The 13,336-nt window shown below is 49.4% G+C and overlaps 1 protein-coding gene across 4 annotated transcripts in view; it reads right to left on the bottom strand.

The window, feature by feature from the left end:
* TMEM229B (transmembrane protein 229B) overlaps positions 1-2,730 on the bottom strand; it is a 37,876-nt gene extending 35,146 nt beyond the window's left edge. The window contains exon 1 of one of the 4 annotated variants that reach the window (XM_036905992.2): positions 2,479-2,730. The gene's annotated coding sequence lies outside the window, so the exon portion shown is untranslated. Of the gene's footprint in view, positions 1-2,114; positions 2,454-2,478 lie in introns of those variants that run through there. The other 3 variants (XM_036905996.2, XM_036905991.2, XM_036905990.2) reach the window with 3 other exon arrangements.
* Positions 2,731-13,336: the final 10,606 nt, after the last annotated feature.

Here is a 13,336-nt window from a genome sequence, read left to right as displayed (position 1 = left end):
CAAGTGTCTTTCTGATTAAAAACTACACTTTTTAAATCAACACTGAGTTTTCCCTATCACAAATTGAGCCCTATCCTGCAAAATGACACCTTTCCCTTAGAAACAATATGTAAATCTGAAACAAGGGAAATAAACACAGTATAAGGCTCCCCAACTCATTTAACATCTTTCTAAAGCTCTTAAACCACTTTATAAAGGTAAAAATTCATACCTCATCACTTTAAAAGAGGGAGTCAGGGGCCTGTTGTTTTCCCATCCTGTAGTCAGTATATCTGAGCAACAGCCCCTTCTCTCACTGTGGGGCGTGCAGCTGTTAGGCCTCCTTATCACTCTCCTGCTCTGAGCCCATAGCTGGGATGAACCTAAGGTGGTGCTGAGTGATAACTGGGAAAGGTCCCTAGAAGTGGGTTGGTGGTGATCTCTGGTCCACCACCCACATCTGACTTCAGCCACAAGTTCCAGGGCCACAAATCTACAGCTTGGGGGACCTCTTTTTCTACTGCCATCCCTTACTAGTCCTGGAACTCTCTCAGTCCAGTGTCTTTAGTGGCCAAAGTCAACACTAAGTCAGCTTGTCTTTTCCTCCAAGGACCAGCCAGCCCCCATTGTCTTCCCAGTTATCCATCTCTGTCCCCAAATACAAAGCCTTGGGGAGGAAGGCCAAGCCTCCTCTTAGCCCACCTCAGCCTCCATGTCTCTAGGGCAAGGTGTCGTGGCAGGTCCACCCCTGAACCAACCACTAGCTTATTAGCTCATTCACCAGAGCAGCAAGAAAGTCACCCAGTAGTCCTGCCCCGCCCCCACCCCACTTCTGTCTCCACAGAGGGGAACCTAGCTCTCAAAAAGGAAGAAAGGCAATGGGCAGTCCTGCCACAGGATGGAAGCTGGTGGTCACATGCAAGCTGGCTTGGAGCTGGAGGCACCTCTTGGAGATACAAGGTCTGGGACCCGGGTCCTGGAACCTGGCCTATTTACTTTATAGAGAGAAAGACATTGTACCACCCCCAGGGCAGGCCATTCAGCCCTCTCCTTGACCCCTCTTCCTGGTTAAGGCAAAGAGGCCCACTGATGACCCAAGTCTGAAGGCCAGAGCAACAGCTCATTTGTTACTAGGCTCTGAGAACACACACAGACTGGGGAGCAGAGCCCCCAAGGTTACCCTAGTACAGCTCCTGGGGGGATCCTGCTTTTTTCCTCCTGGGACAGCTTGCAGCAGCATCAGAACAGCCTGCCGCCCTGAGCTCTGTACCTGAGGCAGTGAAACACACCCCCAAGCAAACTGTGGGGGGAGACAGTCCTGGGAAGGAAGGGAACAGGTCAGTTCCGACTGGGCATAGAAAGGAAGACACCGGGGAAAGCAGCCAACGTCTGCCTGCCCTTGCCGTGAACGGGGCTGTACTGGTCCCCATCCCAGCCCTGCACCTCCCACAGAGGATGAGAGATCAGGGAGGGCAGATGGAGAGCTGGCAGCCAGGCAGCTGGGCTGCGCCCCTAGGCACGGACCAGGGAGGGGCGGGCGCCTAGACGTGCGGGTCCCCTATCTCCCAATTTTTCTATGCAAGTTGGGAGAAGGCTGCAGGGTCATCGTGGCAGTTCTCTCCCCTTCAGGGTAAGTCCCCAGCCTCAAACTCAAGAGGGTCCGTGGCTCCCACTCCCAAGCGTTGGCTCCCTAGCTTCCACCCTGACTGGCTCCCCACTCCACTTTCCCAGGGTGGCCTCAGGGGTGCTCCGCACCGGCCAGGAGCAAGGGGGTTGTCAGCCTTCCGCTGCAGAGATCCCTTTCCCCGCGCATCTCTCGGATAGCCCTTTGTTTCAGGCGGGGAAAGTTGCCAACATGCACCCCTTCCCCAACACACCCCCTGCGCGCCCACCCCCCGCACGGAATCCAAGCCCGGAGCACCGTCTAATCCGCCGCTAGCTCTCGAGCCGGGGCAGCCGCTTCGAAACCGAAAGCAAAGAGGAAGCGGGATCGGGCAGCGCTCCCAGCCCGGTCGCGGGGTCTTCCCCATCACCGCACCATCGCCCGCGCCCCCGGCACTCGGCGCTGCCACCTTGGCGCGGCCACCTCTCCGGGCGGCGGAAAGGCCTCTGTGCGGGCACCAGGGGGCACCTACCGGTGCGGGGCCGGGACCGAGGCCGCGGGCAGGGGCAGGGCAGGGCCGGTAGCCTGCCGGGTGCAGGTGCGGCCAGGAGCGCCGTCTCCCAGACTGGGTCCCGCTCCTCCGGCGCCGGGACTCGGGGCGCCCTCCTGCGCCGCCTGCTCCCCGCCCCCACGCCCGGCGCTCCGGCTCCCCCCGCGCCGAGTTGCCGGCCGTGCCTCCCCCGCGCCGCCTGCCCTCCCGCGGCGCGCCTAGGCCCGCAGTGTGTGTCGGCGCCCGCCGAGGCGGCGCGGGGGTCGGCGGGCTGCAGCCGCCGCTGCCCGGGCCAAACGGAGTCCCCGGCGGCTGCGGCGGCGGCGGCGGCGGCGGCGGCACTCACCCATAGCACGGATGCTGTGCAAACTGCACATGCTCGCGTCTGACAGGAGCTCTGCCTCCGGCCGCACTTAACTCCTTGCTTGCCCGCTCGCCCGCCGGCCTGCCAGGTCCGCTGCCCCGCCGACTCCACCGCTGCCCGCAGTCCGGGGTCGGCCACGCCCCAGGCGCCTGGAAGCGCGTCCTGGGCCCAGGCCGTGGCGAAGGTGGCTGCAGGGCAGAGCTCCTCGGCCCTCCTGGCTCCTGACACCCTGCCTGCATTTGAGGTGTCTGCAGGAACCCGGGGAAGACTAACGAGCTTGCAGGAGTTGTGAAGACTGCGTGTTCGGCATACACTGTAGGTATCCCACGTGACCCTGAAGGCTCTCTGAGGACTTGGGTTGTGGTATGGTAGGCCCACTATGTGCCAGCATTGTGTTCCTTGCAGTCCATTCATTGAAATAATACTGCAAGTTCATTTTTATTATCCCCATTTTCAAGATGGAGAAACTGAGGCCTATGGAAGTTAAGAAATTTGCCTAAGACAGGGCCTGAACCTCTAAGGCCATGCAAAGATTTAATAGATGTTCTTTCCGAGGTCAATCTACACTCTTCTATTGAAAGGTGGAAAATAATGGACATCATCCAGAAAGCCTGGAGATTCTGAAATGCAGAATGTGGGAAATCGGTGACTGAGGGCCCTGGCTTGAGACAGACCCCTCAGATGGGTCCTAAGTCCCACAGCAAGGCTGAGCAGGCAGTGGGAGTGTAACCCAACCCCCACCCACTGCGCCAACCTTGGGTCCTGGCACTGGGTGCAGCTGCCAAGAGGAAAGAACTTTTTTTTTAAATGTAAATGTCCCCCTGGGGGTGTCCCTTTATGAATGATTCATCCAGAGGGGGCGCCTCTTTCCAGTTCTCACACAGACCCTAAGCTGCCTAGGGCTGATCTGAGAGGCCTGATGGCTGCTTCTGTCCTAGCCCTCTTCCTGTTTTCATCACCTGCCACAGTGACAAAGAGCTCTCAGAGGTCCAACGCAGCATAGAGTCTTCTGAGAAAAGGAACCTGAGGTTCATATATCCAGTCTTGCCCCTCTCTGGGTGAAAAGCTGATCTGTTTTCCTACTGTGGGAACCTAATCCCATCCTGTATTCCCCTAATTGCCTGATGGGGCCATGGGTCTTCCATCAACCTCCTGTCCCTGCCCAGGATATTCAAAGACTGACAAATGGATATCCCAAACTAGGGACGGGCAATGTGGACAGGGAGTTCTAAGCTCATCCCATACATACCCTGTCTTTGGGCAGGCTGAATCATTCTTTACAGAAGGAAAGCTCTGGGGTTTGAGGGGGCAGAAGGAGTTATGTTGTGTTTCTCAGACCAGTATACAAAGTACACAGCCATATGGGGCCAGTGGCAAGAGCTCCTGCCTTCCTTGAGTTAGTTTCCTCCCCTATAAGAGAATATCACCTACTTCATAAGGATATTGTGATGATGCAAAGACATAATGCGTGTAAAGTCCTGAGTACACAGTGGGCCTTTGCTAACAGGAAAATATTTTTTGCTGGGTTTAAGACAGGGAGCTGGCGAGGGGGTTGGGTGGGGGGAATTCAGTGCTACAGTGGGGCACGTGCATTACCCCAGAACACTGTCAGAGAGGCAGAAGACAGCCTCTTTCAGGAGCACCTTGGCAAGAAGTGGCCCCAGTTAGTCTGGTAGCAAAGCCCACTAAAGAGGGACCTCTGTGATGCCTCCTGCGGTGGTGGTCCCGTTCTTCCACTCTGGTTCTCAGTCTGTAGCTGGCAACCAACTCAGCTTCCTCCCTGGCTCTGGGAGGCAGCATTGCACAGAGGAAAGCATAATGGCTGTTAAGGCAGAAGACCTGAATTCGGGTAACTTATATGTGTTAGTGCAACTTTGCCTTCTCTTATCAAAGCAACCTGCATTTGAGATCTGACTCCACATCCTAGCCAGTTGTCTTAAGGCAGCTTATTCTACATTCCTGAGCCTATTTCCCCATCTCAAAATGAAAATGGCAGTAATACCCACCCCCACGGCTGTTGTAAGCTTAAATAAGATGGTGTATGTTAGGTACTCAGCATAGTGCAGGTACACATACATAGTTAAAAGTCCCTGCCACAGTAGGCAGTTAATCGTTGTTCTCTTCATATCTCTTGTCTACCACCAGATAGGGAAAAATAAAGTTTTTCAAAGGTCTTTGTAATCTCTGAAGTGTCTTGAATACCTTAGGTTCTTGGCCATATTTGCTGAAAGACAGGAACTTTTTTGCCCTTCTACAAAGCAAACCATCCATAAACGGGTTGCTCTTATCCACCATAAGTAATTTTTTTTATGACTTTCAAACGGAACCAGAAAGACTTCTATATACTTGTTAAAGAGGCTTGGTCTCTGGGGGTTACCCTTAGACCCCAAGTTAGGAGAGATGTGGTACAAGAGGGTGCTTTCTGTGAAGGGACTGAGCCCACAGCCAGATCAGGAAGGACCTGGGAGGGAGCCAGAGCATGGAAATTGGAGGCCAAGAGAGAACAGTGTACAGTCTGTCCCTGATGCTGTGATAAGAAAGAGAGAAGTGAGGTAGGAGCAGAGGAAGCACTGAAATCAAAGGCAATCCTGAGTTTGGAATTACTTGGACCAGCTTTCCTGGAAAACAAGCTGGGTGAGAGAGAACTGGGAGAACTCTGGGGAACCAATTCTCTCTAACAAACAAACAGAAATCTTTCTGTTTCCTTTGAAAGTGATCAAGACAATTACTTAGGGTGGACAAGAGCAACCTCTTTATGGATGGTTTGCTTAGTAGAAGGGGAGAAAATTCTTGTCTTTCAGAGAATGTGGGCAAGGTCTTGGCAGTAAGAGAGGAGGCCAAAGTAATCTGCTGGAATTGGAAAATAAGGAAGTCTGTTTGTAACAGCCCCTTGTTGAAATAGAAAGGAAAAAGACTAAGGAGTTTGAACCTACACCATTCAGGATTCTTTAGCTGCAAGCAACAGAAACCTGCTTCAGTTATCTTAAGTCTAGGAGGAGTTTATTAGAAGAATATGATCAGGTGGTTTACAGATTTGAAGGGAATGCTGGGAAAACAGACTCAAAAAGGTTAGGACCAGGACAGGGTTGGGAGCACAGGTAATGGGAAGTAATTGAGAGTCTCCGCAGGGCTCTGCTGCCAGAACCACTGGACTTCAATCTTTTTATCACTTCTGCTTAAGGGTAAAACAGCCAAAGTTGCCGAAATTGAGTAATGCATCCACTTCTTGGCCAGGGAAGGGCCAGCAGGATAACCTGATGTAAGCTCTCCCAGCGCCCCACATCATGACTGAGAGGTTAAGTAGTAAAAGAGACATCAGAGTGCTTTGGGTAACAAAAGAAGAGATAGGCCGCTGTGAAGACCCCAAACATCAAATGTCCATGATATGAGGGAAGCAAGCAGCCCAGGGAATTTACACCTGACCCAGTGCCTCTGTAAGATTCTTGGCTTTGAGAGAAAGTGAAGGGAGAAACATAAACGTCAAGAAATAGCAGGAAGCTCTGAAGAGTACTGGGACGGGAAGGCATAGACTGCTGAATAAAATCATTGCTCATGCTGGGGTTGGTATAGTGCTGGAGCCCAGCGGACATGTTATGGACCTCGTGCAGCTATGAGTTGTGTTAGGAACTATGGTAAGGGAAGCTAGTGCAAGCGGTTGTTAAGGATGTCCCTAAATATTTATAAAATGTCTCTGAGGGACGGAAGTGGGTGCCAGTGGAGGAGGAAGAGACATTAGGTGCCAGGGAAATGATCAAGTTGACTGTGGTTTTCTCAGAAGCTTTTTTAGCCATATGTCCATGTGAGAAAGGGGTATGTACTTTGACTGAGCTCTCAAACTAATGTGTGTATTCCTATTTGCGGGATATTTAAAAGTCATGTCCTCTGTCTTTTTTCAGTCATCAAAGAGAAAATGCAGAGAATAAGGACTATGCAGTATTTATGAACACCTTGCGCCTGATAATGAAGAACTCACCATTCTGTGATAATGGGAATTCATCCGTAAAGTACTCAGACATTAATGTGTGTGCCTGAAGACAGCCCTGAAAATTAGCACTCTTTCATGAGACTAGCAGTAAATTGAGGGGGAAAGGGGGCAATGCTAAAAGAAATCAAAACAAAAACCTGAACATACACTGAAACTACACTACTTCACACATCTAAGTATGGGTTTAATTGAGAAGATTGTAAATTTGTGGGGGGCATAGAGTTGATTATGAACTTGGGAATCATGGGGAGAGCCACCCTCAATCCCCAGCTGCCCTAATTTCCGACTCAGCAGTCATCCCAGGTGCCAGACAAATTCGAAAGAATTTCTGCCCCAGAGATTAGAAACCAAATGCCAAGCTGGTCACCTCCCCTCCGTGCCTCCCTTTACCAGGATACAAGGAGCTCAGTCGTCTGAGGAGGGACAAAGGGGTATTGTTAAAGCAAGCCTGGTTATGAGAATGCTTTGCAACTAAAAGCTTTTATGTTGCTATCTAAGCCATTCTGCCTGGGGGGACACTGCGTGCCTGTCCCAACTTCACTATATCAGTTCAAAGAGAAATTTCAGCCAGATGCGGTGATTGCAGAAGGATATCTTAGGCTTGGCAATACTATAATAGGCTAAGAATTTCTATCACAACCTCTCATCCAAGTCCTAATGCCTGGCCCCACAAGGTCCTGGGATGGGTTAGAGTGGAGAAAATCTTTCTTTTTGTAGATATGAGTCAAAAGGTTTCTCCCATAGGAGCTGGCTGAGCGCAGCACAGGGCTAAGGGTGGGTTTGGGAGTGAGGGTTGCCATCACTCGGGGTAGGATAAAACCTGTTTTGATTCTTTCTACGCTCCTTGTCTTGGCCCTTCTAGGAGAATTCTACCACCTTCAGGGAAGGCTGCGTAAGCCTGAGGGGTTGATGGTCTCAGGGACACTATTTTGTCTGAGGAATTAATCTAATTGAAGTGTCCTATCCATCTAAGGTGCTAATTAATTAATAAGTATGTCTTCAGTGTCTTCTCTTCCCTAGCATTCTGCTATTATGAGGACTGGATTCCTGACTTCAAGGAACTTGTTATTCAAGTCAACAACCATTCGTGTTCCACAGTTTCCAAGCACTGTGCTAAGGGTTAGGGCCTTATAGGTAAACAGATTGAGAACTATGCATATGGGTATAAGAACAATCACTCCACAGTGTTCTCCAGCAAAGCATTTCCCTGTGCCCCTAATGACTGCTGGAAATTCTCACCTCCCATGTCTAGGAAGGTTTCTGGTTATTTGTGTTCTGTGCTGGGGCTGTTCCATGACCCAGGTTTTCTCTGCCACACTAAACTCTCAGGCTTTGGTTCAAAACTGACCAGTTTTTCTATCCATGAGAAGACTTTTTGCCCCTCTTTCTTGCTCACAGTTTAGGACAAGGTTTGCTTTCTCTATATCCTTCAGCAAGGTACAGATCAGGGAAGAGGCGATGCCATCTTTGGTGGATTTTTCCACATGTGTGGGCAGTAATGTCAGTATATAGGGCTGCGACTTTTCAGGGAATATGGTAGAAGAATCTAGGAATGGGGAGGGAAGGATAGTGAGGCTTCCGATGACATGCAGGAAGAACACGGAAGTGCTGAGTGCCTTGTTCTTGAACTGCGTGTCTGTGTTCAGGGTACATAGGCCAAGAAGGGAAAGGGTTGCTCAGGAACCTCATCTTGACTGGATGAGTGACTTTATGGCATTTTATCACAGGAAATTGATTCTATAGCATATCCATGAGTGTTCACTCCAATTCATGTTCTAGGAAAACACTGGGCCTAGCGGCCCCATCCCCTATCCTAACTGCTACTTGTCTGCCAGGCTGAATGGAGCGGGGTGATGTCCCAGAACTCCAAGAATCTCATGGGAAGGGTCATGAGGGTCAGTGGTGCTGCAGTGTGGATGAATGTGGGTGGGTGTGGGGAACTGAGAGGGGTAGCAGGTCCCGACTTCCTCCTTGAAATCCTTCACCCTGCTGCTCCTTCCCAGAACCTCATGAAGTCAGGCCTCTGGACAACACCCAGCTAGCTTCATGTTCCTTCTTCCCTCAAGTGGAGAACATAGCTGAATACATCATTTCCCTTGCAGGATGAAAAATGAGCTTGGATTAGAACTAGGCTCGACTTGACTCTGTCTCCAGGCTTGTGTCTGCTCCTTCAAGACCTGGACAACTGCCAGACCACAAGAACATAGTGTATAGTAGGAATCCAGTAACACTGTTGTGGTAATAGCTTAATTGCTCTGAGGAGGTAACAGAGATCCAGGCAATATCAAAAGCATGTGAGCCCCCTCTGATCTGAGCATTGATCCCCAACACCCCCAGGTCTCCACTTGCCATATGCCTCCCAGGATCTTCACCAGTTTGAGGCAGTGACTCAAAGGGTTGGATTAAATTTGAGGAATGAGAAGTTATGAGGGCAAATTCTGGCTCTTTCACATATTGTAGCTTTATTGAGTTAATTGTCAACTTCCCTGAATCTCAGCTTTTTATTTTACTGATGACATTAATACTTTAGAAACATTTTAATAGCTTTGTTAGAAAAACGATCCATACCCCTTGTAAAACATTCACATAATACAGAAAAAGACAAAGCAGAAACTGAAAACATTGTACCCCATTTCTACACCCAAAGATAATCTACCCTTATTTGTATACATAGATCTACATATAGTCATATGTGTACAGTTTTACATAAACTAACTCATACATACCTTTCTAGAAACTGTTTCCCTTAATGTTAAGTAACAAATATCTTTCCATATCAATAAATATAATCCTTCAACAGATTTCATAGTATTGTTGCATAGTATTTTATTTTCTAAATGAATCAATAAAAATTTACTTAGTAGGTCCCAATTAATGGATATTTAGGTTATATCTATTTCTCTTTATTTTGTTATTTATTGCCACTATAAATATTGGAGAATGCAGACCTTTCAAGCATCCTTCTCCTAACACAGTTTGCGAGAAGTATTGCATGAGATAGAGGAAAGGACACAAAAATCATAAAACCATGTCAGTGAAAGCAGGGATTTACAGTGGAGGAAAAGGTTCTAGAAACATTTTAGCAGTCCTCACCTCTATAAATGTCTTCCAATCTTACTTATATTACTACACATGTACATTAGTAAGTATATTTAGGGAAATTTCTTATTCTGAATATTCCAGTGGATTTATTCCAACGCTGAAATTTTTTTCTTCTCAGAGAACCATGCTCTTCCCAAGAGTATCTTTTGATCCAGAGGTACTGGGCCCACAGAAGAATCAGCTTCCTGTGCCCTGTAGGGAAACTCCTGCTTTGTCTGAGCATGTCCCAGTGGCTGATGGGAAGGAGTAGCAGTCATGTCACCCCCAGAGCAATGCCTGTTGGTTTCCTATCCCAGGAATCTGTGTGTCCTGCTCCATCACCAACTTCCCTCTTATGTAGACCTATCTGTCAGTTCTACCTGATTTCTTTGGGTGGACCCTGCTTTGTAAAGGCCACAAGTATTAGTATTCCCTCTTTGGGAGATTCAGACCCGGAAATGGGGAGATTCCTTTTTGGAAAGGGCCGCTGTCCATACCACCTCTCTGACAACTCCAAAGCCCACTTTCACATGAATAAAGTCCCCAGTATGTGGATTCTTCAGTCTCTGAGTCAGGCAGTCTGGGTCCAGCGCTTTATCCGTGGCAGAGCAAAGGTGATCCTTAACCCGCATCTTGGACTTTGTGGCTAAGAGACTCTTCCTGCGCCTGCTCTGGCTGGGTGAAAGTTGCTTGGAAGAAGTGCCATGCTGATGGTCTGTGCACTGCTGGAGCAAGACATCCAGAGATGGGAAAGGGGAGAATGTTCTTTCCCTCTTTCCCTACTTTACCCTAGTCTTTTAATACAACTAGATTTCCCAATCCCCTTCCCTGAAACTATGCAAAATTGAAAAAGAACGAAGTATGCAGTTTAAAGTCTCCACTTTGGAAAGGACTTAAAGCCCCATTAACCACCACCTTTTGAGGTGACCAAAGCATGCTGTTGGCAGAGCAGATGGGAACAGATCTGGTCCCAGGTGTGGCTGAGAGTGGGAACGCTTGGGCTCAGGGTCCTCTAAGAAAACTGGCATCCTGACCACTAGATGGCGCTGAGAGATAGCCTCCAGTGTCCTGGCGGGTCACTGGTCAAGACCAGGATTTAGGGAAGACGGGGTTTTGTCATTGGGACTAACCCCAGTTCAAAAAAAGTTGCTGGCAAAGGGAGCTTCCAACAGGACAGAAGCCTTGACACTTCTTGAAAAACCCTGAGCCTGAACACAACAAAGTGGAGTCCTGACTGGTCAACAGAGTTAACAGATCTGTTGGTTTCACTCTAAACTAACCAGCGGAAGGAGGGAGGAAGAACTACAATGCCTGTGTCTTCTCACTCTGCTAAGGTTATTTCCCGTCTTTCCCTCTCTGTGAATTCTGGGGCACTAGCTGGTGCCGCCTTGTAGCAACCACTCAGCCTGGAAGGCACCCTGCAGGGGAATGCATGTTCCTGGCAGCGGAGGATAGTCACAGTCACAGCCTGGGTGGAGGTCCCCACTCCCGGCTTTGTCCTCTTCCAGGGAAGTGGAGCCACAGCTCAGAGGAGGGGAGGCCAAGGGGCATGAAGAGGCCCCCCAAGGTCCAGTTTGTCCTGGACCGAGCCACCTACTCCTCAGTGCTCTCCGTCTCCACATCCTGGCCCACAGTGGACACTCACCAAACATGCAGCAAGCGTATGAAGGCAGAACCCTAGCTCACCAGACCTCTCATACAGTTGGTTCCACTCGGAGATGAGCTAGGAAAGGGGGGCTCCGGCAGATCAAGCTTGGGGATGAGGTAGTGATAGAGGAAGCTTTCTTTCTTTCTCTCAGCTTGGATCTGCCACCATCCAAAGGGATAATTATAATGGGCAGCATCTAGTGAGTACTTAACCAATACCACTACTGAGCTAATTGTCAGAGCTGGAATTTGAATTCTGAAAGCAGGACCCCAGAGGCCACAAACTGTCACCTTGAGAACTCAAGTGTCTGGAGCTGCCACACATGGGCTGTAAAAATGGAGCCATGACTGGCTCCCTGGCTGGCCTGAGTTTCCTTGACTTCTAGAATCCCAGACACTCTTCCCCCACGGGCTCCCCTCCTGCTTTAAAACCTGCCACCTACTTGGCGCTGGACACTGCCCAGTCTCTCTCACCCCAGATGCAAGCAGCCATTGTTTTCATCTGTGCTGAAAGCCAATGGAGAAATAAGACAGTAGCTAGTCTCAAAGCATGATGATACAAATTCTAAAATGATCTAGAATCCCAGTTAGATGGCTGGATTTACTGAGTTCTCATTCCTGGAGCTCCATCAGCTCCCAGCTAAGCTCTCTTTCTCCTTCCCTGCCATCTCCTCTCCCCCTACCACCCACCTGGCTCTCTCTTGCTTGAGGAGCCCACAGCGGCTCTGGACAGATCATTTCACATTGGAACATGTGATTACATCAGCTCTACCCTGTGCTCCCCTCCAGGGCTCTTGGTGCTCTCTGAGAAGATCCCTGGAATGTTGGAATATGATGTAAACAGACCAGTCAGTACCAGGCATCTGTCCACTTCTAAGGAGCATGCAAATACAGACCCCCAGGCATGCTGATCCCAATGCCCGGAGCTAAATCCATATTTTTAATCAGTGCCCCCAGAATTTTATGATGTCAGGTTAGATGGGGAATCACTGCCTATCTTTTCATTGGAGTCCCTCCCAACAGGCCCTCTTTCCACCCATTCTTAATCAGCTTCCAAGTCTCTAGTTTTTAGGCATCTTGCTAGTCCTCCACCCCTTTATACCTTCTTTTTATAACACTTACTAGTTGCCTATAATATGCCAGGCGCTGGGGCAGACCCTTTATCTCCACCTCTGCAATCCCCCTCTAAGGAAATAATTTGGATCCCTGTTTCACAAACCCTTCCCAGCAATGCCGCAGAGCCCACAGAGCACTGGGAAGAGCATTTGCAGTTGTACATGGGACAGTGACAGCTGTTCTCCATAGGCTCTGCTGGGAAGGGCTGGGACTTAATAGCAGGTGTGTCTGGTTCTGAAGACTGTGCCCTGAGTTCATTGGACACACTTGCCATGCTTTGTTTCCTCCAGTGCCTGGAAAATAGTAAGTACTCCATAAATATTTGTTCATAAGCAACTGAATGCACAAATGAAAGAAGAATCCATGCTCAAAGTTAGGACACAACTCCACCACACACACACACAAACACACACAGCAGTAGAAATAGCCTCATGACTTCTGTGTAACCGAAGAGCTACCAAGCTCTGCCCCTGGCTCCTGAGGCAAAAGACTTGAGGAAGACTGGCCCCAGGCCTCCTCCCCCTTCTCTCTCCTCTCCCTCTTCCCCTTTACTCTCCTTCCACCCAACTGAGAAGCAGGCCCTGAAGGCAGAAGAAGGGATGCCTCATGTGCATTCTCCAGAGCCCTTGCTCAGAGAAAACAAGTGGGGCTGGGAAGCGGAGTTTCTCGTCAGCCCCGGACAAGGGGAGATGAACTGTCCAAAGCCTCACCAACTCTCCTAGGTGAATTCCCGTCTCTCAAGCTATCTTGCTTATCTACTGCAGTCTTGCAACAAGGAGAGCTCCTTGAGCTGCCACCTCTTGATCTAGTGGTAAAGATGCCTAGGGACCTAGGAGAGTATCTGGGAAGCTTTACACCTAGCAAATATTTGTTCAAAGACTGTATAACAAAAGCTACCATTTATATCATGCTTGCTCTAGACACAATGCTCTCTCATTTAATCCTTTCAACAGGCAAGAACTATTATTATCACCAGTTTGCAAATGAGGAATTAACTTGGACAGCTTAAGC

The sequence above is a fragment of the Manis pentadactyla genome, chromosome 11 (genome assembly GCF_030020395.1).
Source record: "Manis pentadactyla isolate mManPen7 chromosome 11, mManPen7.hap1, whole genome shotgun sequence".
Classification (NCBI taxonomy): Eukaryota; Metazoa; Chordata; class Mammalia; order Pholidota; family Manidae; genus Manis; species Manis pentadactyla.
This window is presented reverse-complemented; position numbering and strand designations above follow the sequence as displayed.